The following is a 26,859-nucleotide window of genomic DNA, read 5'->3' as shown; positions in this document are numbered from 1 at the left end:
CAAATTACAAGTTTGAGTAATTGAGCCCATTTTCTTGTGTGCAATCCATCGACCCTATAACATAATATGGGTCCAAATGGAAATCACTGCTTGCACAGCTCTTTCTCCAAGGATCTACACATACAGGGTCTTAAAGCAAAGGTACGAATAGGCTCCCCTGCTGTTTAGTCTATGTTTTAAACCTACGTGATGAAGTTATTAACTCTTGTATTTGTCTACTAAACTAAAAGGAAACTTAAGTATGACCCCTCAATTGCAGATGTCACAGCTCCGTGGGACATGACCATTGTAGGCCTCAACACTTCTCTTGTTTTCACCTGAATTGCAAATCAAACCTGATGAGAATTATCACGAATTAAACAGATGTCCTAGTTTTGGAATGACAACTATAAAGCCAAGGAGTAGGTATTTGTGTTGGCAACCAGTAGCAAGGATGCCAACATATAAGTAATTATGGGTAAGGTTTCACTATTGGGGTGGCCACTATTTCCAGCTAGCAAGTCTTAGACCAAAGGCAGCCCCACTCAAATTTGCTTTGTGAAGAACATTTAAGATGCTTTCTAGCACTCTGATCATTCCAATATTTAATGTGGTTATATCAAATCTTCTGCCTTCCTTAATGTATGGGTATGAGGCCCTTCTTGACAAGCTATCAAATGGCTTATCTAAGAAAATGTAGCCCCTTAACAGTTCTTTCCTGCATACCAAATTCAACTTTGCAAGAACAGCTAAGGCTAAAATACTGCTTTCTACAGTAGCATCTAGCAATGCGGGACCGTTTTTGCTTTATATGTTCAAACCTAAGCTCTCTAAAAGAAGGGCGATTGCATGAGTATTACATTCCAATATATCATGGAATTCACAATGGTTTATTTACCTAACGCAAACATTAGAAAGATTAGTTCTGGGAAAAGCTTTGGAAATGGGCATGACTCATGCTGCTTTTAGCATTACTATTTAGTATTAACTAGGCTATACGATTTTAAATAATTTGCGGCTGAGTGATTTGAAGATATTTTCTATTAAAAAAAACATGTAAAGCAGAGGCAAAGCCAGGACATTCCCAAGATGGTCACTCTGTTTGCCTAAGCTCCAAGTGCCAGGGACATCCAGGAACTGATCCTGCGAGCAGGGCCGGCTTTAGCGCTAGTGGTGCAGCCCTCTATAATCTCCTCCTCGGATTCCCTCACTACCTCCCAAATGAAGTGCCTCTCATTCCTCCATAGCCGCTCTTTCAAATACATTTCATTTGTTGTAAAGAGCTGGCTTTACTGATCCACTAATCTATCCAATGACAAAACAGTTCTGTTCTTTGCAGCAGACATATTCCATCAATCAATCAATCAATCAATCAATCAATTAGGGGTTTGTGAAGCGTAGCTACTCCCCCGTGAGGGTCTTAAGCTGCTGAGGGAGAGGGTAGTCTGACTAGCTGTGTTCGGCCATCAGGAAGGAGTGGATACAGCCCAGTGCCTTGTTGTTAATGCCAGCGTTGTGGAGTCTTGTGAGTATAATGCTTTGAAGTACTGAGTCGAAGGCAGCCGAGAGGTCCAATAGGATGAGGGCTGCTGCTTCACCCTGGTAGAGGAGGGAGCTGATGTCATCGGTGGCAGCGAGGAGTGCAGTCTCCATGATGTGGTTGCTTTGGAAGCTGGAATGGGTAGGTGTCTTGGACATGGTTCGCTTTAATAAACCCGGAGAGTTGGGCGTTGATGGCTTTCGGAATGCCTTTGGTGAGACGAGAAGGAGGGAGAAGGGTGTGAAGTTCTTGAGGTTAGTCGGGTCAGCAGAAGTTTGATCTCTGCATGTTTCCAGTCATCTGGGAAGGTAGCGGTTTCGTTGGAGCAGTTGATGGTGCAGCAAAGCTGGGGCGAGATGGAGGCGGCTGCTGTAAGATGTGGTACGGACAAGGATCCATTGGGGCTCCTGAGTGGATGCTCTTCATGCGCTTGAAAGTGTTGTCTGTGGTGAGCAGAGTCTAGTTGATCTTTTGGGGTGTTGTGTGATTGCTTGCAGTGGTGATGGGCATAGTGGCGGGGTCTTGGGTGTGGAAGCTGTCATAGATCTCCTATTAACCCTCTGCACTAGTTTATAGTGAGTTAAAACTGCCACTAGACAAAACGCTGATATCTCTCTCTCTAGCAGGAACATTATTCACAAGAGTTATCGAAACACTTTTATTACTGCCTGAAAGCTGGATGTACAAGAAACTCTGAAGCTGGTGCTTTTAAATCGTACATTATTGCTAAACACAGCAACTCCCCTGAGATCATTCCCCCCTACTCCAGGTCAGCACCCTAAAGTCGGCCTTGCCAATGAATTTAAGAATCAAGTGCTGCATATAATGTTGTAGGCTGCACACAGAAGTGACCAAACCTGGGACAGTGATCTTCCCAAAACTAGCACTACTTGCTTTGCCTGAACGTGACCAACCTTTGATTAGCACAACATCGCACTGCATTGCTGAGCTGCAGATAAGTATCAGCCTCCTCTCTCTCAGACAGACTAGATGCACACCCACAATATCTGAGGCAGCAACAGTCTTTCAACCTGGGAGATGTGACTTTCTGAGACCACAGAGGACTGACGACTGCTGCTGCAGCAGTGTGACTGAAGAATTAGGAGCATGGTTCTAAAGGGGCAGCTGCCATACTTCACCAGCTATCCTAATGGATGTTTGACGTACTGGGAAGAGGCCTGAAACAAACTTGTCTCTGCTTCTCCTTTTCAGGGGCACAGTAATGCCTGACTGGTCAGCCTGTCAGTTGCCCTCTCTGGTTCCTCTGCCCAGTTCCAGCCTTCATGGCTCACGGGGGAAGGGGCAAGGGGGATCACGTGTGGGGGGGGGGGTTATTTTAAAATAATTATAAGAAAAAAATGAAACTTACCTTTACGCCGGTCAGGTCAAGTGTCTTCACTGTTCCTGCTCTCCCGCTTTTCTTCCACCAGAACAGGTAGCAGTCACCCAACCGTCCCCTCCCTATGCCAATCACTATACTGCAAGCATTGTAATTTGTTGATACGCCACCCACCCAGAAGCTTATAAGGTGGCCTTCTTTTCAATGAAGGCTGCAATGCAGCCTACATGGAGAAGGGCAGAGTGTGCATGACTGGTTTGGGCGTCCCCCAGGGGCAGACCAAACAGTCTTTGCACACTTGGGAGTTTGCAGGCACACCACTCCTCCTCTGCCCTGGTTGCAGAAAAGCCCCGCCCACACTCCAGACCACAACCGAACATAAAATGGTAATAAATGGAAGTTATCCAGCCGGTCCTGAGGGATGCCGAGTAGGTGAACAAGCCAGGTCCTGAGGGATGCCGAGTAGGTGAACAAGCCAGGAATAGCCCGTATTCAATGGAAACAACGGACTTCCTTTGATCCCTTACAGGACCCAGAGGCTATGTAGAGCCCAAAAGAAACATACACCTCTGAATTACAGAAGCGTCGTATGTAAATACAATTATATTTCTATTACTCATTGTTAGGCATATAACACATTCACTTTTTTGGAGTGGCATTCACAGGGCTGGACCCTGTGATGTTCTGAAGAAGAGCTGAGGGGTACAGCTCAAAACTAGTTGACATTCTACTGGGGTCTTGGTAAAATTATACAGCCAGGGCACTTAGAAAACCACCCCATTTTTAATATATCTACTAGGGGCACAAATAAAGTTATCTCCGCCCACTTGGAAGATATTTTTAACCCACACCACTCCACTCACCCTCTTCTGTCACACTGCACCACACATAGTCCTCACTGACAGTGCTCCTACGTATTTCGCAAGTCGTAGCACGCCTCAACCCGCAGCGGGTTGGGAGGCCCCCTATGATGAAGCATGTCACCGTGAGGCAACTCCGGTGGGTGAGGGGCCTCAAGAAAAAGGGTATCCTCCCCCTTTTCCTTCCTTTTTTCCTATTTTATGTATGAGTAACGTCCAATGCAGACAGTGACTCATCATTAGAGCTAGGTTTTTCTATCCGAGACTTCGGATTTTATTGATGTACACTTTAGCTGTGGAGTTCGAACCTAGCAGAAAATCCTCTACCCTCCACTCTTTGTTTTGTATCACAGAGTAGCAACCACAACCTTCTAACATTTTCCTGCTCCTGACTCACTGGCTATAGTGTCCCAGCCCTAGGAATTTCGATTCGTCCTAGGAGTCAGAGCACTCTGTAGCGTCTTCCCGAGCCTTGGTACCTGCAATGATTACCCCATACACAGAGCTTAACATTACATATCTTTATTTGTCTTTGTGTAACAGCTTGACCCACATAGACACTCATTCTTCTTTAGGAACGGCATACCCCACATACAGTTGCTACATCTTAAGTACCCTGCACCCTGCCTGCCCTGGCAAGTGGGTTTATGCCTGCCCACACAGACACTGCAGGTCCAAGACATGGTTTGTTCTCCTCTTGGATCTCCTCACCTGAGGTCACAAAGCTCCACTTATCAAGGGTCTGGTAAGTGCATTGGTAATATACTTCTTTCTAACGTATTCTTTTAACCAGTGCTTCTGTTTGCTGCATTAATTTGCAAGTTATGATTATCAGCGGCTGCTCTTCTTAAACCCTTTTGATTCCGCCTTCAGAGTTAATAGTCTGAATAATGTACAACATTATCTTGTGTGGCAGTGTGGTACCTTTATTTATGACTTGACCAGCAGCTTTCTGGCCATCGACGTGTAGATTCTTTGCAATGCTTTCATTGTCTACAACTGCTTTATAACGACTGGAGTTGTGCTTGACTCCACATTCATGAAGCCTTGATTCCGTATTTCAACCAATGGTATGCACAAGCATTTTGCTTGGACCTCAGCAAACTCCCTGGGAGAGGACGTCGTTCATCGGGTTACTTATCCGCTATCTCGTCACCAGTTGTAACATCCTTCCCAGCTTTGGAACCTAGAATGACTGCTTCACACACTTAATATACGCATCTTTATTCATCTGTATGTAACTGCGAACTCAATATTCTAAAACAAGCTTCCATTGTGCTCTGCTCTGACACCTACGTCACAGCTGTACGAAGTCTATTCAGAGCCAAAAGGGTTCCTTCATAAAATTTGAAAAACACTACACGCTCCACCATGACAGGCTGAAGCTTATCTAAAACCCACCCACCTGCCCTGACTCTCATGCTGAAGCCCCCTCTGATGTGGAGGTGAATGCTGGCACCTGACTATATAGCGTCAAGTGGCTATTTGCGATTCTGACAATTGCCTCACCTTCCCTTTGCTCTCAGATTTTCCTTTTTGCACGATGCCTCATCAAAAACACCTCACCGAAATGATACTCCAAAATACCCAGAGTGGGGGTTGCCGCATGATTACTACACATTCATTGTGCCAGCTGCTATTCCCTGAGGCACTACAGGAGTCCTGGGAAAATCTAAGTAGATTTCTACAACTATGACTGAAGTAACACTCTATTACAATATGAAAGAACTCTTGACAATAGACAAACCATGTTGAAACTGGATACCAAAATGACAGAGATGTCTATCAAGATGAAGTTGATATGGTCTAGCCTCCCATTGTTCCAACAAAAAATTTGATACATTTGACAACAGGGAAGCATACCTGAATCAGAGTCAAGTCCCACAATCCAACTGGGTTTAGGGGTTGTGTACACTTTGCCATAAAGTCACTTATTTGGTAGAGAGTTTGAAACCTATAAATATATGCATCTATGGTGTTCCTGAAAGCATTTAAAAGGTTATGATTAAGGTCCCAATTTAGATCTTGGCAGTAATTTTCTCTGTTGCATTGGCAACAGAGTTTTCTCCCCACCAAGACAAAGGGCCCAATCCTGATGTGGTTTGGAATGCTTCCCGACCGAATTGGTTTGGAAATGGTTTTTGACCCACTCGGATCAGGAGAGTCCTACCGACCGAGTACGATGCATCTGGATGCTTCCCGATACGAGTTGGTTGGACTCCCATTGACTTCAAGGGGAGCATATGTTCCTTACCTCATCGTAATTGGGCCCTTGGTCGGGAAAACACATTCCCGATCCGATTCAGAAGGAGCAAATGCCGTTAGGAGGCCTTCCTAACTGCATCGTAATTGGGCCCTAGGTGGGAATGCTTTCCTAACCGCATCAGAATCAGGTTCTAAGGGGCCGATTACGATGGTGGGAAGTCTGCCACTGCTGGGCCGGCGGCAGTGGCGGACTTCCCACCATCACCCTTAAATTCCCACCACCAAATTAGGATGGCGGTGGGAAGGAGAAAGGTACCTGGGGGGACGGAAAGACCGTCTGCTGTGGTCCCGCAAGGCGGGGCCTTTTCCGCCCGCCTTGCGGGACCAGGTACAAAGGGGCTATGGCAGCGGTGCCATGCAGGCACCGCCGTGGGCATTATGATCCCTGTCTTCTGCGGCGGAGTTCCTGCCGTAAAAAGACAGGCGGAAAATGCCTTTGGGGGCCCGTTGCGGGCCACCAGGGGCGTGGGGTGCTGCACGTGGTACCCCCCTGCATTTGCTTGTACAAGGTGGCAGGCACTGCACGGTGCCTGCCACGTTGTACATGCAAATGCAAAACATGTATTTTTACATTGTGGCGGGTGCTGCCACCTGCCTCAATGTAAACATACAGGATGCGCCTTCCAGTGTGGCGGGCGCATCCTAATTCGTTTTGCGGGACGGCCGCACCGTTTGTTTACGTTCGGGTGGACTATAATTTCGCAACAGTGGGGACTACTCTATTGTCCCGACAGGGTGCAGAGAAAGAATATCGAGGAAGAAATATTGAATTGCGTAAATATTGTGGTAAAAATATCGTGGGTCAGGAATATCGACTGAAAAATCCTCGTGGTCAAGAATATCGATTTTAGGTAAGTTTAATATCGTTTGTAAAAATATAGTTGTTTAAAATGTCACATTTTTATTAATGTTGTGTATTTTAATTTTAGGGGAAAACTTTTTTGAGCATTTTTTAATTTACCTGCTCACTTGTTTGTTGTCTGGACTCTGCCCCTGTTTGGAGACCTGTTGTTGGCGCAATCCCCGGAGCTCTCTCATGTCTTGGATTCATTGCCGGCCAGTTCTGCTTCTGCCGTAATGGCAGACCGCGTGCTGCCCGGACTCCATTCCCCAGAGGGCAGCGCGGTCTTGCGAGAGGCGAGCAGTGGCTTCTCCACTCCCGGGGACATAGGTTGGAACGCGGCCTCCCGCGGCGTGGGAAAACTTTTTCAAGCATTTTTTAATTTACCTGCTCACTTGTTTGTTGTCTGGACTCTGCCCCTGTTTGGAGACCTGTTGTTGTGGCAATCCCCAGAGCTCCCTCACGTCTTGGATTCATTGCCGGCCAGTTCTGCTTCCGCCGTAATTGCAGACCGCGCGCTGCCCGGACTCCATTCCCTCAGAGGGCCGCGCGGTCTCGCGAGAGGCGAACAGTGGCTTCTCCACTCCCGGGAACATACATTTGAACGCGGCCTCCCGTGGCGCCGAACGTGCGCTGGCTCGCCCGGGCCAAGGGCGGGCCCATCCCGGCCCGTCTGTGACCGTGAGAGGCCGGGCAGGGCTTATTCTCTTGGTTTTCTGTTTTCTAACCTTTCCAAGTTATTGTTTGTATTTGGTGCTCTGACCACCAGAGTTTAGGACTGATTGCGATTGAAGTTTTATTAGCTTAATTAGCTTATTTTGCAACTAGGTCAGACTGTTGGCTTTAGAATGGGCAAAAGGAAGTTATTGAGTCCCAAACACCCTCTGGGTGTTAGGACAGTGGCTGATTCCCAGCAAACTTTGTTGAATTATCTTACCGGGGCAGTGGGTGTCCTGGATAAACAGATTTCCTCTGTTGAAGAATCAATAGAAGCAGGTTCTTCCAGGCTAAGTTTGGATCCAGCACAGTTAGGTGAAATTGCTCTATTAGAGCAAGGTACTGTCAATAAAAGTGCTCCTAATGGTTGCAATCAGCCGAGTTCAGATGAGATTTTATTTCTTGACAGTGACTCCCCCACGCAACCCCCCCATAAAAAGGCCTACGAATCCATGCCCCACTGACACCCAAACCATTGACAAAAGTATAGCTCATGCTACCAATGTCCAATCAATCCTTAATGTGACAAAACCAGCGAAACAGACTCCACTTGGGAAAAAACGGGCAGGGTGCAGTAAAGGCTCAGCCAAGGGTAAGGTTGAATTAAACAGCAATCTTTCAACGCATAGCGATATTAAGAACTTATCTTCTCTAGTTGAAAGATTAGACCTCTATTTGAGGGTCAGGCAGGATCAACTATCGTCCAGATTGTCTACCATTGAGGATCTTATCTCCAGCAACCGTAACCAAGGGGCGGCGGCAAGTCACAGTCCTGGAGCCCAAGGCACTATAAGCACGGGTGGAAACATTTCTATTGGGAAAGTAAATCATGCACCAACAGGACCTGTTAGCAATTGGGAGTGGGAGAGCTGCCGAAATGGAAGCATTCTTATGAAAAACAGACCTGTAGTTGAGGAGGGTAATCACGTCCAACACGAGAAACCTCGTCCTCTGCTCAGTATGTTGGTTAATGAACGCGATAGTACCTTTAAAAGTCTATCGGGAATGCCCGGCCCTATTCAATCAACATACCCATCCCAAATCCATCAACATGTTGCTTCAAACTCACAATTCCATTTTAGGGATTCCCCTGTGCCTGATTGTATTTAGATCTTCCCCCGGAAGCCACACCATACATTGTTGTTTTGGTAAACGTCCCAAAGAAGAAGGCTGCTGAAGACGAATCATGGGTATCCCTCAGAAATAAATCTCTACACTGGCAAGGCAGAAGGGTAGGTTTGACCAAGCAATTATTTCGTGAGTATAAGATGGCAAGAAGGGTACAATGGTTGGGTCATCGAGTAAAAATGGTAACAGGTGAAGGTATTGTTTTGACATTTGGCTCCCCACTATTGGTTAAAGAAATTCTTGGGGGGGTTAGAATCACTTCGTAGACGCAGTTTGGATCAACATATTACCGCTAGGGTTTTTTATCCTCCTAGAAAAAACCACCAAAGTATTGCTGAAGTAAGATGTATTGTCCCTGACTATAGCCAGACACAGATTTTTCCACCTACAATAGATTTCAGGACTGGAAGATAATGATTGACTGGTCGATCGAGATCCTTCTCCCCTAGGGTTGTGGCCCGCCCTTCGTAGTCCGACCTATTCCCAACTTGAACCTTCAATGACACGTAACTGCCCTAGTCTTATTGGTGCAACTAACTTGCCAACTTTAAAACGATACCCCCTAGTAGAGATATTAGATCCAGCAAGTTTAGGACCTCTGCGACAAACTAGGGAGAATAAAGTTTTACAGACGGCTCCTAAATCAAATGAAGAGATAATTATCCAAGTCCCCATAGGTTCCAGTATATCCGGAGATTCCAAACTCAATATCATTTTTTGGAATGTGGCAGGTCTACGTTCTAAAATGTCAAACGATATCTGGTTAGACTTGGTGGGAAAACACAACATCGTGTGTTTACAAGAAACATGGACAAGTACAGCCATCCATCTCGAGGGTTATAAAACCTACTCCTCGTATGCTTTACCTTCAACTTCGGGTAGACCAAAGGGGGGTTTAACAACGTTCATGTCAAACACCTTAGAAATTAAGGATATAGTCCCGCTAAGATTGGAAACTAACTTTCAGATTTTGATGCTCAAAATAAACAATTAGGCCATTTACTTCCTGGTTAATTTCTATAATAACCTTAAGCAGGCTGACCTCATTATTGTCTTAAATGACATTTTCTTTTTTTTTACAAGAATTGAGAAATAAGTATATCAATACATTTTTTATGTTAATTTAGGGTGGCGATTTTAACCTATCACTCTGTAAGAATAGAAATAACAATAACTGTGGTATTCAGGATGAGCACAAAAATGATTTAACTCAATTCTCTCATATACTATTGATAATCGCCTGAATGAAATTCTGTTTGCTATGGAATTGGGCTTTGCAAATGAGTTGGTTGTTCCTTTAGTCCCTTTTTCTACTACATTTAATGGTAGGGGGCTCTCCAGCATTATTAATTATATTTTCACCTCACGTAATATGGAGCCCACTATCCGGGACTTTTTAACCACTAACAACGCTGTAAGCGATCATTTTCCTAACAGCTTCTCACTATCTTTATCAACTACCTTAGCAAAGTCCAACATAATGAGCCTTTTGGGGCAACAAATCTTAAATCTGGAAAGATTAAATGGTTTCTCCCTAAAATGGGCGACAATTGATCCAGTCGAAACGACATCTAAAGTAGTGAAGAAAGCTTTGCTTTAATTTGAAAAATGTTTAAACCCTGATACCCCGCACAAAGAGACATTGACTAGTTATATAAGCATTACTAGAATAGTACAAGATGCCCTCTTCCAAAAACTGAAATATAAAGAGAATTCCACCAAAGGGTGGATCAACAAAGAGTGCACAAAAACCTATTCTAGTTTGAAAGCTGCACTTCATAAATCACATAGGGACAAAGAGGAAATCGTCAAATTTAGAAAGGCCTATAAGAAGGCCTTAAAAGCCCGCGAAGTAGAACTAAAAAACGATCTATGAGATCAACTCCACAAAAGTTGCTCTATGAAAGATAGTGTTAACTTTTGGAGAGTTGTCAAATCTCCTTTCCTCTTAGGCGTGAAGGTGTATCCTAAAATAGACGTTGCTGTTGACGATATGACATGGGTTAGGCACTATACCCAGATATTTAGCTTGGATTCACAGGAATATTCCGAGCAAATTGAACAGATGGGTGGGCATCATCTTCAACGCAAACAGTCTATCCAATTACAATCATATTTACGCATTCGGAAGTGGAAAATGCCTTACTAGCTAGCAAGGGATGGGACAGCACTGGGCCCCGACGGGGTCCCGGTTGACCTTTTGAAACATAATTTGGAATTATGGTCCCCCATTCTCACAAAAGTACTTGAAGCTGCCTGTGCCGTAGAACTAGTCGAATCATGGTCAGCTTCAATTCTTGTTCCTATTTTAAAAAAGGGCGACCGCCATAGTCCATTGTGCTATCATCCTATTTCCCTCCTAGACTCCCTTGGTAAGGTGGCTGGTCGTATTCTTCTGGAACGTCTCCAGAGCTGGGCAGACAATGTCAGGATTATGGGTGCAGTTACGGTTCCAATCCCCCGGGCGTCAGAGAGGCGACACAAATATCCAAGGGTAAAAACCTATTCACGTTGGAAAAAAACCTTCATTGTTTCAAGGCTAATGTTCAGGCAGTGTATGCGGGCATTCCGGAATTACCAGCAGCATGGCTGTCAAATTCCTCCCGAACTTTGTTCCGCGGCAGCAGTCTAGTGGCTGGAGTCGCGTGGCAGCTAATGAGCAAAAGCTGAGGAGAACTGGCTACCTACGCACTTCAACTGACCACGCACCGGGACGTGTGTGTTTTCTGTGAAGTCTGTGGTGTTCCTGAAATTTAGCAGCTGAATTCGTCAATGCTTTGGTTTATTTCACAGCACTTCTGTAATTCCTCTGCAAGCAACTTCGCACGCGCTACGTGGGAGCTGCAGTGATCCGGATACTTCGTAATTTTGAAAGGGAAAGAACAAACAAATTCATAGTCTGCAATTTTGAGGTCTGTGCGCCACCCGCAGGTATTCATTGGAACAATTTTTCCCTGGCAGAAGCAGTTTGTTTTATGACAATGTATATATACCGAGACTTTCACAAGGCACATTTTGTACAGTAGTGTCTTGATGCTAGAACTTCACAGAACTTGTTTGGGTTGTTATTTCCAAGGTTAGCTGAGGACATATTCAACTGGAACATTTTATTTCTTAAGATTATTATTCCTACAACTGCTAAGTCATTATAGGTGAGTCTAATACTAGGGCAGGGTCTGGGTGAATTTCAACTAATTGAGAGGGTAACTGTTTAAATGCCTTTTCAGGAGCAGAGTCACTTAAATGGCTGAGTTTAGCAGGCGTATAATTTACTAATGGGAGAGAAGCTTATAGCCAGGTCTCACAGGTAATTACAGTGCCCGAAGTAAATATAAGATTTGTTAATAAAATGTTATAGTGTGGATATTAAGTGTTGTCATTTATGCAGGTGCTGAATAACCACATTACCAGCAGACACCGAAGACCAGAGACCAGTGTTGTTACCGGCTGTCTCTCTCTCTCTTTATCCACTTCCCCTTTCCCCCCGCTTCAGTAGTGGCCTGAATGTACCTTTAGGCGGCTCCTGAGGTGGATGGGCATTGGGAGCATCGTCGGCTTCGATGGACCTGGTGTGAGCCTTCTGACAGACAATCACAATATAGTCTCTGACCTGCAGTATGGGTTTAGAGAGGGATTAGGCATCGTGGAGCAATCCCTTAACCTGTCTCTATTAATGGGGAAATACGTTGGAGCAAAGGGTGGGCATTTACATATGGCCTACGTCGATTTGACAGCGGCCTTCGACTGTGTAAGTCATTCCAAATTATGGTCGATACTCTTGGAAATGGGTGTAGACTTAACCCTGGTCAACTTTTGTTTGTGAACTCTACTCTGGCGCAAAGGCAAGAGTTAGGTATGATCTGAGGGGAGAACTCACGGCATCATTTGGAGTGGAGAGGGGGGTCAGGAAGGGCTTAGTCCTGGCTCCTTTCCTTTTTAGGTCACAACAATAATGATGTCCTAGTGCTCAAGGCAGAAACAATATTGTCAAGAAATCTGCGGCATCACAAGTTGCACCAAAATTACAACATACCTCCCCTCTTGCAATGAATTTGGGGTAGGGAATGCCTCAGTCTGCTGCCACTATTAAAATAGCCCAACTCTGATAGACTTCACAAACATTTACAAAGCCCACATTCACCTAGTGTAACATAGAAAAAAGGTGAGAAAGCGAGATGGCACCTCACGGGCGCAACACCAATGGGACCCCTGGCTGGTACTCACCAGGATGGCCCTGTTATCATCATTGGTACCATCAAGCTATAACAGAAACATGTCCTAAACCCAAAGAAAAGATCCTGCGTGATGCAGTGAACAAAAATTATATGTGACTCAACGTACAACATTTAACACATAACACATATTCTATTCTGCAACTAGGACTAGTTCCTTTAATTTTGTTCCTATTTGTTGCATACAGAACATATATAGAATTAAAAAAGGAGGTTGTGAATACTACCAATCGATTCACAACCTACTCACAGCCGACATGTTTCATTGCCTTGGTTTGTATCAGGCAATTTCCTCAGGGCATATACCTTTCAATGCCACTGCAAAGGACACTGGGCTTTGCGCACCTTCAATAATCCTAGCCTCTCATACCAGCCGAGAGGAATTTGAACAGGATCACAGCTCCCAATGGTAAGCTTTGTTAAGTCTCCCTCCGTTCTTGTTATGGTAGTGAGGAGAAGTCCGGCGCTCAATCAGCCCTGGAACCATCAAGCTATAACGGAAACGTGTCCTAAACCCAAAGAAAAGATCGTGCGTGATGCAGTGAACAAAAATTATATGTGACTCAACGTACAACATTTAACACATAACACATATTCTATTCTGCAACTAGGACTAGTTCCTTTAATTTTGTTCCTATTTGTTGCATACAGAACATATATAGAATTAAAAAAGGAGGTTGTGAATACTACCAATCGATTAACAACCTACTCACAGCCGACATGTTTCATTGCCTTGGTTTGTATCAGGCAATTTCCTCAGGGCATATACCTTATAATGCCACTTCAAAGGACACTGGGCTTTGCGCACCTTCAATAATCCTAGCCTCTCATACCAGCCAAGAGGAATTTGAACAGGATCACAGCTCCCAATGGTAAGCTTTTTTAAGTCTCCCTCCGTTCTTGTTACGGTAGTGAGGAGAAGTCCGGCGCTCAATCAGCCCTGGAACCTCCTTTTTTAATTCTATATATCGGCTATAGTGTAGTGTATAGTTGCTTTTAATTTATTAATTAGTAATTCATTATATTAATTGTGTAATTAATTTGAGTTGTGTGTTGTGGTGTTTATAGATGTAAATGTTGGGAAGTAATTTATTTTTTATTGATGAATTATTAATTAGTTGTTAAATTATATAAATTCATTATTTAGTAATTCATTATGGTAATTGTGTAATTAATTGTAGGTGTGTTTTGTAGATATTATAGTGTTAAAGAATGTGTACTCAATGAATGATTATTATCTTTTTTATTAATAATGTATTTGAAAAATCATTAATAATTATGTTTACTATGGAAATAAGTTAAAATAAAAATGTTTTTTTTATTTGTGTGATGTTATAGGGTAGGAAACAAATCAAATACATTTATGTTTTAAATAATTTGTTTGTTTGTTAATCTTTGCTCCTTTTAAATAAATGTTGTTTATAAATGTATTAATTTGTTTTATATAATATGTGTACCTTTTTGTTACATATAAATAACATTATAATATGTGTTCTTTTATATGTTTAATATATTTAATTGTATATTCCTACAATAGTGTTTATTTATTTCAAATATATATTTTTTTAATTGTTTATATGTTATTAGTAATTTTTGTTTGTCTGCTATACAACACTTTCTGTACTGTTGCACTCACTGGAGTGGTAAAAGTCATTTTTACCCCTCCACTATAAAAATCTTACCCTACTGTTGTACTAATTGGAGTGGGAATAGTATTTTTTACCCCTCCACTATCCAATACTTTCCCTACTGTTGCACTCACTGGATTGGGAATATTAGTTTTTACCCCTCAGCTATCCAAAAACGTTACTTTCTTACTGTTGGACTCATTGGAGTGGGAATAGTAATGTTTACCCCTCTGCTATCCAATACCTTCCCTTCTGTTGCACTCTCTGGAGTGGGTATAGTAATTTTTACCCTTCCGCTATCCAGCACTTTCCTTATTGTTGCACTCACTGGAGTGGGAATAGTAATTTTTACCCCTCCGCTATCCAATACTTTCCTTATTGTTGCACTCACTGGAGTGGGAGTAGTAGTTTTTACCCCTCCGCTATCCAATACTTTCCCTACTGTTGCACTCACTGGAGTGGGAATAGTAATTTTTACCTCGCCGCTATCCAACACTTTCTCCACTGTTGCAATCTTTGTAGAGGAAATAGTAATTTTTACCCCTCTTCTATCCAACACTTTCCCAACTGTTGCACTCACTGGATTGGGAATATTAGTTTTTACCCCTCAGCTATCCAAAAAGGTTACTTTCTTACTGTTGGACTCATTGGAGTGGGAATAGTAATGTTTACCCCTCTGCTATCCAATATCTTCCCTTCTGTTGCACTCTCTGGAGTGGGTATAGTAATTTTTACCCTTCCGCTATCCAGCGCTTTCCTTATTGTTGCACTCACTGGAGTGGGAATAGTAATTTTTACCCCTCCGCTATCCAATACTTTCCTTATTGTTGCACTCACTGGAGTGGGAGTAGTAGTTTTTACCCCTCCGCTATCCAATACTTTCCCTACTGTTGCACTCACTGGAGTGGGAATAGTAATTTTTACCTCGCCGCTATCCAACACTTTCTCCACTGTTGCAATCTTTGTAGAGGAAATAGTAATTTTTACCCCTCTTCTATCCAACACTTTCCCAACTGTTGCACTCACTGGAGTGGGAAAAGTAATTTTCACCCCTCCGCTAGCCAACATTTTCCCTACTGTTGCACTTATTGTGGTTGGAATAGTAAATTTAATTATTTCGCTATCCAACATTTTCCCAACTGTTGTATTTATTGTACTACAAAATGTAAGTTTTAATTTTCTTTTAATGTTAATGTTTTAATTAATTATAGAATTTTTTTATTTTAAATTATTGATATATGTATATATTTTATTTTTATTTCATTTAAAAGTTTAAAAATTAAAGATAATAGTTAATACATTATTTTAAAGTAAATATATGTATATGTATAAATTATTATGTTTCTCGGTTTATATTTTTTAAATGAAGTTTAATTTTTATATCTAGTTAAAATGCATATTAGATTTTAATTATTTTGTTAAAGATAATATTAATATTCTATATATTTAATATCTATTATTCTATATTATTTATATTTTTAATCGATTTTTTTACATCTATGTTTTTAACTTCAACATTTTTGATTCGATATTTTTGTACTTACCTGTTTAAGTATATTGAGTCAATACTTTTACAATCTATATCTTTTTTTCAATATTTTTACCATCAATGTTTTTGCCATCAATATTCTATCAGTGAACCGCCCAACAGAGTATGGGCCATTAAACGTTTTGGCTATATGTCCCCTCACATTTAATTGGGCAGATATAGAGCTATTTTTCAATGTCTGCCACCACCAAGAAAACCCTAGAGAGAAGGTGCACTAAAAAGTGCATCATTGCGTTCTATATCAATTCAAAAAAGAAAATCCTGCTTTGTGCTTTGGGGTTTTCTTTCCGAAAATAAAAAAAGCTTTTGTAAGTTTGTCGTACTGCTCTGTATGACAAAATACAATGCATTGACACAACCACGTCCTGCCTGATGGTGGTTCCTGCCAATGCTAGAAATATCTGCCAGCTCATTTCTAAATTTGGCAGGCGGGGACTCTGTCACCCCCCTTGGCTGTTATCTTTTTAAAACTTGTCGAAGAGCCGTATCGAAAAACTTTCATAAATCACTAGGATGCATTACCATCGATAGACTAGCCCATCGATAGATTAACCCTAATTAAGACTCTGAGACTCATTCAAATACGCTGCAATACAGGCTGGTTCCGTAAGTTCCTGCTAACAGTAGAACTTAATGTACTAGGAGTAATGATAAATGTAGGGGTGCAGCAGGCACCTTAGATGCCTTCTTAATTAGAGCGGAATCACTACACACCCATGAGATACATTTAACAGAAAGACGTTTATCACTTGACCCTGCTCAGTTCCCGCTGTCCAGAGAGGTTAATATTCCCCTGACACCTAGTATAATTGTCCAAAGTAGCCACAATACCCCTTCACTGGTTAATCCAATCTCGATCCCCCTGAGCCAAGAACGGGATGATGGCATCAGCCCAAACTCACGAAATAAACCTCGAACTCGAAAACAAACAGAAAAAGCCAAAGGGAAAGAACCGATCTCAAGAAAGAGGTGTTTTAAAGAGGGGAAAGATCGCAGAAATATCACAGGCTTAAGCTCCAACCCTCAAGTGATTCAACAAATAGAAGAACATACATTGGTAACACAGAAAACATGTGGCATGCAGACAGAACTAGATTTCCCCCTTACCACTGAGAAAGAAAATGAGAAACATGTAGTTCTCGAAAATATAATCAGAGGGATCCTAGATTCAACCTTTGGAACAATGATGAGTCAGATAAGTAGTTTAATTGATGAAAGAATTGGCCGTATGGAACAAAAAATCGAGCAGTTGAATGAGACTGTAGGCAATATGAAAGATAAAATAGATAAAATTCAACTTTGTATTGAAGAAAGGGGTAGCAGCTTAAGTCAAATTGAAGAGCCCCAGTCCTTAAGTTCTGCAGGTGAGAGTGGGGGATTAGGGGGGCTAAGGGAATCTCAGGCGCCCAACTTAACAACCCGTAACGCCAAGGGCACAAAAGACACGGAGCATTCCAGAAGGGATGTATTGAGAGGAACAGGGCCAGACAGAACAAATTATCCACAAGATAGGTCTCTGAACCCCAGCTCTAATACTCTAGGTTTACTGCCTGACTCTTGCCCATATGTAATAATCTTAACTGGGGTGCCAGTATTAAAAAATGAACAGAGCGAATCTTGGACAACGCTTTGAAATAAAACTGCTGACTGGTTGATAAAACATAAAAATTTCAGACCTCAGGGCATTAATGAAATTTTGATGGTCCGAAGAGTAGGGTGGGTTGGCGGTTCCCCAAAGAATATAGACGGCGATTGCATAGTCATAAACTTCCGCCGTCCGCAGTTGGTTCGTTCGCTATTAAACATCAGGGAGAAAACCCGTACTAGTACCTGTATAAGCGCACTCCCATTGGGTTTCTTCTACAAACCGACTCTCAGGCCGCGAAATATAGGGAATGGTCCCATTCTAACAGCAAACATGTTTGAGGCATTATCTACCCTAAATGCTGTGGAATGACAACTAACCGGTACAGTTAGAGAACCGCCCTGGTTGGGGAAAAGCACAAATAATACTTACTCAGGGCATATCAATAGACTTACTCAAGTGGAGGGACAAAGAGAGTCAATAGAGCACACCCACCCAAAGTAAATATAGTTACCAGGGAGGAAGAGCAAAGACTTACTCCAGCCATGCTTATAAATAGTATTGCAGTAGAGAGTTTGGGCCCTGAATGTAACACTATTTTGAACCAGGTTAGTTTGTATATTATTCCAACTCCACTTTCTTCTGGAGGAGTCGTAGCACTAACAACAGACTAGGCTAGTACTTTAAGTGCACCTGGACTCAGCATCGTTTTCTGGAACATAGCAGGTCTGCATTCCAAAGATACTAATGACGAGTGGCTTAGTTTTACACAGAAATGTAATATCCTTTGTCTCCAAGAGACGTGGGCTGTAGCACCCATCCACATCAATGGATTTAAAACTTATTTTTCATCCGCGATTCCCTCTCCATCAGGGTGAGCTAAAAGAGGCTTGACTGTGTTTATTTCTAATCTCCTAGCAATTGGGGAAATAGTTCCCTTGAAACTGGGGCCAAACTTTCAAATAATCTCTCTTGACATAAATAAATCTGACATCTTTGTCTTAGTTAATTTCTATATTAATCTGCAAAAAGCCCAGTTGATAACCACCCTAAAAGAGATTTGTTATATCTTAATGGAAATCAAGAATAAGAATTTAAAAAGAAGAGTTTCCGTTACTTGGGAGGGGGGGGGGTGATTTTAATCTATCACCATGTAGGCAAAATGATAACCTAACTTGTGGTTTGCAAGATGATAATCTCAATCATTTGACCCATTTTCCACATACATCGAGTGGGGATTGTCTGAATGAGACCCTAATCATTTTAGAACTTGGCTTGGCAAATGAATTAGTGGTCCCTCAAGTCCCACTTACTCAGACTTTTAATGGCAGAGGAGCTTCTACATCCACAGACTTTATATTCATGTCAAGTAATGCAGCATTCCGTATTCTGAACTTTAAAATCCATGATAACGCAACAAGCGACCATTTTCCCAACAGCGTTACCCTGTCTCTTCCCACAAGTTGCGATAAGATTAAAAATCAGAGAATATTTGGCCAGTAAAATGTGATTCTGGATAGCTTAAATGCGTATTCGCTCAAGTAGGACCGAGTAGACGCACATAAGATCACAACAGAGGTAGGGAAGAACTCTATTAAGGCTATAGAAAAATGTTTAGACACTTCCTCTACTTCTTAAGAGATCCTAGACAGCTTTTTGGTAATAACTAATGCTGTAAAGGAAGCCTTGTCTATCTTCCCTAAAAGGGAACAAAAGGAAAACAAAGGGTTGGTTTAATAACGCTTGTACCAAAGCATATTCCAACCTAAAATCTGCCCTACACAAAACAGAAAGGGACAAACAAGAAATTACCCTCCTAAGAAAGATTTACAACTTCGCAGTTAAAGCAAAAAACGGAACTGAAGCAGGAATTATGGGCTGAACTTCATAAGAGCTGTCTGATGAAAGATAGTACCGCCTTTTGGATGAGAATTAAATCTCCATTTTTGTTTGAACCCAGGGATAATGATAACATCGTAATAGCTATTGATGAATCATTGTGGGTGGACCATTTTTCACAGATATTTGGTTTAACTGCGAGGGAAGGGAGCGATCCCTATGATATGGAGATGATGAGTCCCCATCAAAAACCCTCAATCTTCCCCATTGCACTTGATTTTACTCAAATAGAAGTGGAACTTGCCCTGAAAGCAAGCAAAGGGGGAAAGGCGCCAGGCCCTAACGGGGTCCCAGTAGACCTTTTTAAACATAAGATGGATCTCTGGACGCCAATATTGGTCAGGGTACTGGAAGCCACTTGCACAGTGGGGCTGATAGAATCATGGTCAGACTCAATCCTGGTCCTGGTATTTAAAAAAGGAGATCGTCAAAGCCCACATTGCTATCACCCAATATCATTATTAGATTCTTTGGGCAAAGTTGTGGGGCGTATTATTCTTGAGCGCCTACAACAATGGGCTGACGATAATAAAATATTGTCAGACCTTCAATTCAGGTTCAGGGAGGGTATGGGTACCATCGAGCAAACCCTCAATTTGACCCTTTTAATGGGTAAATATGTGAACGTAAAGGAAGGGAATCTGTATATTGCTTACGTAGATTTAACATCTGCCTTCGACTGCGTAAGCCATTCGAAATTGTGAGGCATTTTAACAGAGATGGGAGTTGAACTTTCTTTGGTTAATTTCCTATGTGAACTGTTTTCAAATACCACGGCAAGGGTGAGGTTTGGTCTGGGTGGGGAATTGACTGCACCATTTAGGGTTGAGAGGGGTGTTAGGCAGGGCTGCGTCCTGGCGCCCTTCTTTTTTAAACTTTATACTAATGGCCTCGAACAAGCCATGCTGGAAGGGTGCCAGGACCTACCCCAACTCCACAAACGCCCGATACCCGCTCTACTCTATGCGGACGACCCTGTAATCATTGCACGTACTCCTCTGGAACTCCAACATTCGCTCAATAGGTACAACACTTACATGTCCAATTTAGATTTGAAAATTAACAATAAAAAAACTTTCAGAATGACCTCAGGGCCAAGGCACAAGAACAAGAGGGATATCTTCATCAATAATATCAAGGTGGAGAATACTAACACCTATCCCTAAATAGGAATTTTATAGATCATAAGTCCACATGGAGGAAATCAATTGAGGTTAGAAAGTTGTTATTCATAAGGTCTACCTCTGCTTTAGTAAGTTGCATGCAGAGGCTTGGTAAAAGACCACCAGCGGAGTTGATTCAAATTTACCAGGTAAAATGCATCAGCACAGCCATCTACGGAGCAAGGGTGTGGGGTTATGGTCAGGTGGAAGCCCTTCAAAAAGTGGAGAACAGTTTCTTGAGGTTCCTCCTCGCTGTTCCGTGAGGTACCTCGACTTTTAGCTACCACCTAGAGTTAGGTCTTCCATATATCACCGATATTGTAAAAATGCAACCGATTCTCCTGTTACATCGCCTTTGGTCTTCCACAAAGACAGTTTTTAATCAAGGCATACGAAATGACTGTCTCTCACTCGAAAATTCAAACAAGATTGGTTGGCTCCTTTATGTCAAAAGGTTTCTGTATGAATTGGATTTAGAAAGATATTACCATAACCCCCCACTTATCGTAGAGATATCAAGAGAAGGGCTCAAAAAGCTATGTTTGACTTATCTGGAAGAACTGCGCCTGGCTACTGAGGGTAAAAAAATCTCAGTTTAACACTCAATGCTGATTCAATCTACCATGGCCATACATCCCTATTTAATCTGTAATGTGAGTGGCTAAGAAAGGTTTCTGCTGACTCGTTTCAGGCTGAATATTTTCCATCAATTGGTTACCTTTCCCAGAATTAATGATTGGTCAAAGCTGCTAATACCTTGTCCCTGCGATGATGTATCAACTCAATCCTTAATCCACGTGGTTCTTTTTTGTAAATGTTATAAAGAAAGCACTGGATAATTCCAATTTTAAAAATTTTAGGTTTTCGCCAATGTCGTCCTGCCCTTATTGTGTTGCAACTCATGGAGACAGAATGTATGGTGACAAACATTGTTAAATTTTTGAAGTTCTGTATTAGACACAGGACAAACCTATAATTGGAATAGTGTTATAGACATCCCAATATGCTATACTGTGCTCTAGGTCTGCACTTAAACGACCCTACGGATGGTTTTAATCACTATCTTTGATCAATTAAGATATGTTATGATGGTGTGCTGGTTCTTTTAAAACTTGTATACATTTTTACCAATGTATGTGATTTGTAAATATGAACTTTTATGGTATCTTTTGCCATGGAAACCGAATAGAGAAATGTTGATATTGACTCTGTCAGTGAGACAGAATAATTTACTCTGTCACCCTGATGAAGTTAGCCCCATCTCGCAACACATAAATTAGCCCAACATTTTTAAAAGAATATTCCCTTAACTTCTTTGTCTTCATTTCACAGTGCCTTTGAAGTTCCGGAGAGCCCATCAGATGTGGCGTAGGAGACCAGACTGTGACGAAAAATCACAACCTATTATTGCCAGCCTTGTGAGGCACCAACATATCAAAATGATTCTCCAGAGAGTCAAGAAAAAGACGGGCCCCATCCTATATGATGACTACCTGATACATGCTTATACGGACCTCTTTGCTGAGGCCAATGCCAAGAGGAAATGGTTTGCTGGCACTCTGCTCAAGATTGAACCAGTGTAACATTAAATATGATATGCTAGAGCCAGCGATCCTCATCTTTATTATAAATGGGAAGACAGTTAAGAAACAGGAAGTTAAAGATCTCAAAATTGATGTTAACCTCTATTTCAGGGTTCTCCAAAGCTGGTCCTTGAGGGCCGGATCCATGCCAGATTTTAAAATAACTACATATATGTAAATGGGGTTATGATAAAAATCTGGCATGCATCTGGTCCTTCAGGATTGACTTTGAAGAACCCTGCTCTAGATGATAAAGCCATTGGGACCTAAAATGCGAGGCTTGTTGTTGACCCCAACAAAGCAACATGAAAAGGCAACCAAGGAAATCTAGAGGACCATCTGACAGAGAAGAACTCTATTGAATTGTATAATTATTGGCCATGGTCAGGACAAATCCAGTTCCTCTTTGAAGATAGGTGAGGAGACCTGAATAGATGGAGGTATCACAGACACTTTTTGCCATATAACTCTTGAGTGCCTTTGATGTATTGTCTTTAATCACCATATTACTCCTCACCCCATTTGTGTCATACAATTAAAGTACAACTAAGACTCCCATGCGCTATGAGACAATTGATATATAGTTTACCCTCTATCACTTTGATAATTCCATTCTACCCCAGACAAACAACAACCCCTAAACCCTTTCATAAAATATTCTGATATGGAAACACAATATAACTTACTTTATTCTCCTTTGATCACATTCTAAACTCAGGTATGGTCTGAGAGCAAGACCCAATAGTGGACCCCAAGGCCCTATCAATCTCACTGCTCCTCACATTGTGTTTCCACCCACTACAGTTACAAACTTTGGGCACAACTTTGTTTATCCAAAACATATACACTTCCCCCATCCTTTATTCTGTTCCCACACCAAGGAGCTAGTGCTAATAAAAACGACAATTGTCGTCCTCTTGAGTTATAATGTTTAACTAAATTACACAGTCTTAGGACTTCCCCGGTCCACTTTGCAGGAGTCAGACCCAGTTAGATTAAAGTTTCATCAACCAAGCTACCCAGCTCACAGTCCAAAGATCTCTACTCATACCTCAATTTCCTTAACCTAATAGTACATATGCTATAGCTTGCTATCTACTGGGTGCTCATAGCCTAAAGGTATAGACCCCATGGTCTCTTACAACCGAATGCATTGGCAGAACCTTTTTTCCCTTCCAACACTTTGGATTTAGTCCATATATTCCAAGCCTTTATCCATTGATCTCTCAAAAAACCTTGACTGCATAACAAAGAATCTCAACAAGACGGACAGTAATGTATAGAACACCCACTACATCACCACCGATAACCAAATCCCTAAAGATAATCTTGTTAAATGTAAATGGTATGCTTCCCTATATGAAACTCTAGAAGGTTTCACACTTGTTGAACACAAGGCATGTCAACGTAGCCATCCTGAAAGAAAAACATTTCTCGGTGACTGAATCAATGAAACTGCGGAGCGACTGGGTGGGCACACTAGTCAGAAGTATCTTCACTGTCTCATGACAGGGAGTGTCCTCTGGACCTCCAGCTGCTTACAAAAGTGAGAGGTAGTTTTGCTGAAAAGAAATTCATTGCCCAATTCTATCCCTAAGACTTGGATGGGCGAGGAGGGCAAGTATGTCATTGTAAGATTTGAAACCCTCTACATGACTTCAGTTTTTAATGGATCTATTCCCTGAATATTCATAAAAGACACTTCCTCTCCAGAGAACATATCTTAATAGACATCTGACAGGAAACAAATATACTTTTCTCTCGTACTCCCACAGCACCTCCTCCTGCATAGATAATATTTGACTAAAGGTGAGGCCTGTCAAATAACTGATAGCTGTATAACAGATCCCTTCACAGTACAAACTAATCTGGACCTAGACTCATTTCACACCTACTCATCCATTAGCAATGCCCTCCACTGCCTATAAAACCCCTAGTAATAAAAGACATACTGATTCTATACTGGGACATAGACAGAAGGGAATAAAAGTTCTACCTCATCGGGCCAAACCCTGTGGGCAGCCTGAAATGCCATGTGAAGAAGGCTCATTATGGGGAGACTCTGTTAATCCACCTGAAAGGGACTTATTATAGGTGGGCTCTTCTATTTTTAAGTGTAAAACCACAGTATAACAGACAGCCGAGCGTGCAGTAGAGGCCCTGACTGCACAGTACAAGACTCTCATCCCACTTTGAGGTTTAACTGAGAAGCAGTCACATGTCCTATAATATGTGTCCCTCTTATTTCACAGAATGGTCACTGACCAAATTAAAGCATTATAAACTTATTTGGTGATAAAGCAGATAGATTGCTTGTGGCATAATTGCGGTACAAAAGGGGATGGTGATGGACGGAGCATCTGAACCAATCAAACCTCACACCCAGTCAACAGATCTGGGTTTAATCCATCACCGTTCTTTAGCCCACTCTGCCACCCCTGTTCAGACATGGCCATATGCAAATCAGTCTGACCCTGTGCCTCATGGGAACAGTTCAGCCCGAACTGCCAAGCCATGCCTTCCTTGGACCGGAAACAAGCTTCCTAGGACCGGTTTCTGGCATTTCAGCCGTCTTCAGCCAGGCTTGCATGAATCCAGTGGCAAAGTGTGCAAGGGACTCACGTCTGAGCATACCCTGCCAACTTATGGCTAGCAAAGCAGTACAAAAGGGGGTGGTGATGGACGGAGCATCTGAACCAATCAAACACTCACACCCAGTCAACAGATCTGGGTTTAATCCATCACCGTTCTTTAGCCCACTCTGCCACCCCTGTTCAGACATGGCCATATGCAAATCAGTCTGACCCTGTGCCTCATGGGAACAGTTCAGCCCGAATTGCCAAGCCATGCCTTCCTTGGACCGGAAACAAGCTTCCTAGGACAGGTTTCTGGCATTTCAGCCGTCTTCAGCCAGGCTTGCTTTAATCCAGTGGCAAAGTGAGCGAGGGACTCACGTCTGAGCAGACCCTGCCAACTTATGGCGAACAAATTGGTACAAAAGGGGGTGGTGATGGACGGCGCATCTGAACCAATCAAACACTCACACCCAGTCAACAGATCTGGGATAAATCCATCACCGTTCTTTAGCCCACTCTGCCACCCCAGTTCAGACATGGCCATATGCAAATCAGTCTGACCCTGTGCCTCATGGGAACAGTTCAGCTCGAACTGCCAAGCCATGCCTTTCCTGGACCGGAAACAAGCTTCCTAGGACCGCCTTGTGGCATAATTGCATCAACGGGAATCTCAAATTTCTATATCAACAATCAGAGAGCAACAATGATACTTCAAACCTCACCCCCTCAATATTACAGAAACAGTTACATTCTATTATGAAGAGCTATATAATCTGGAGTGCAGATCAGTGTTCCCTGTAACCTGCGTGGCTGGGCGGCCGCGCACCTCGGTGACCCCGAGCGTGCAGTGTGCCGAGTGAAGCTTGCACACATCCCGGGAGAGCATTGGCGAAAACCGGTCATTTTGAGGTTCCAAGGTCGAGTTGAATAGCAAGTGTCTCCTGCACTTGCTACTTTTCTTTCTTAATGGGCCAAGGCTGCGGGCTGATGGTGAGTCATTGTGAAAATATTCCTGTTAAATGCAGCGCAGTAGGGTGCTGCAATTAACAGGAATACATTCACAAGTACCCACAATCAGCCCGCAGCCTTGGCCCATTAAGAAAGGCATGCATCAAGTTCAAAAGCAAGACGTGTAAAGCGCACGTCATGCTTTTGGGCTTGCTGCATTTCTTCTCGTAATGTAGCGTGGCTGAGGGCTAATTGTGGGCACTTGTGAATGTATTCCTGTTAATTGCAGCACCCTACTGCGCTACAATTAACAGGAATATTTTCACAATGGCCCACAATTACCCCTCAGGCTTGCTCTGTTTGGCACTTCAGTGAGTGCCCCCACATAGGCGGCTGGACAGTTTCCATTTGGTGGTGTTTTCTGCCTGTTATCACCTGTGATTTGTATCTGATCGCATCTAAAGGAGAATGTGGACAAGTTTGAATAGCAAGTTAAAAAGTAAAAGCAAAAGGTGTGCATCCCATCCCCATATTGTATCTTCATGAACTTTGACCTGTTTGGCATAGCACCCGCCCGTTAGGGAGGATAAGTAACGAGACACAGATGTGCCTCATGCATCCACACGGTTTGGTGAAAGATCTTGAGTTCGTCTAAAAGGTTGGTGTTAATGTACTATTAGAAACGGACTTTAAAGTTGTGATAATTCTTATATGATAATTATTGGTTTTTGCAATGACATTGATTTTTATAGTTTCCGTTCTCTTCGGAAACTGTTAAATTGCAGTATGGGAAATGACGTTTTTGTTTTTTTGAATGATAATATCAACATCGGTAAACTGGTGCAGTTAAGGGCCAAATAGGAGGAATTTTGGCGAGTGGATAGGTTTAAAGAGGGGTGAGGGAATGACACAGATGATTACTTGCTAAGAAGGAAGACGCATATTACCGATTTTAACCTGTGATGGCAGGTAGGGGAATCATGTCGTGTTTAATCCAGTAGATGGGAGGTTTAAAAGGTGGTGATTT

The 26,859-nt window shown here is 42.4% G+C and overlaps 1 protein-coding gene across 2 annotated transcripts in view; it reads right to left on the bottom strand.

The window, feature by feature from the left end:
* TINAG (tubulointerstitial nephritis antigen) overlaps nt 1–26,859 on the bottom strand; it is a 1,388,447-nt gene that overhangs the window by 702,125 nt on the left and 659,463 nt on the right. The window lies entirely within an intron of this gene.

Source organism: Lissotriton helveticus, chromosome 6, assembly GCF_964261635.1.
Source record: "Lissotriton helveticus chromosome 6, aLisHel1.1, whole genome shotgun sequence".
Lineage (NCBI taxonomy): Eukaryota > Metazoa > Chordata > Amphibia > Caudata > Salamandridae > Lissotriton > Lissotriton helveticus.
The sequence above is the reverse complement of the archived record's forward strand: the minus strand, read 5'-3'. Positions and strand labels throughout refer to the sequence as shown.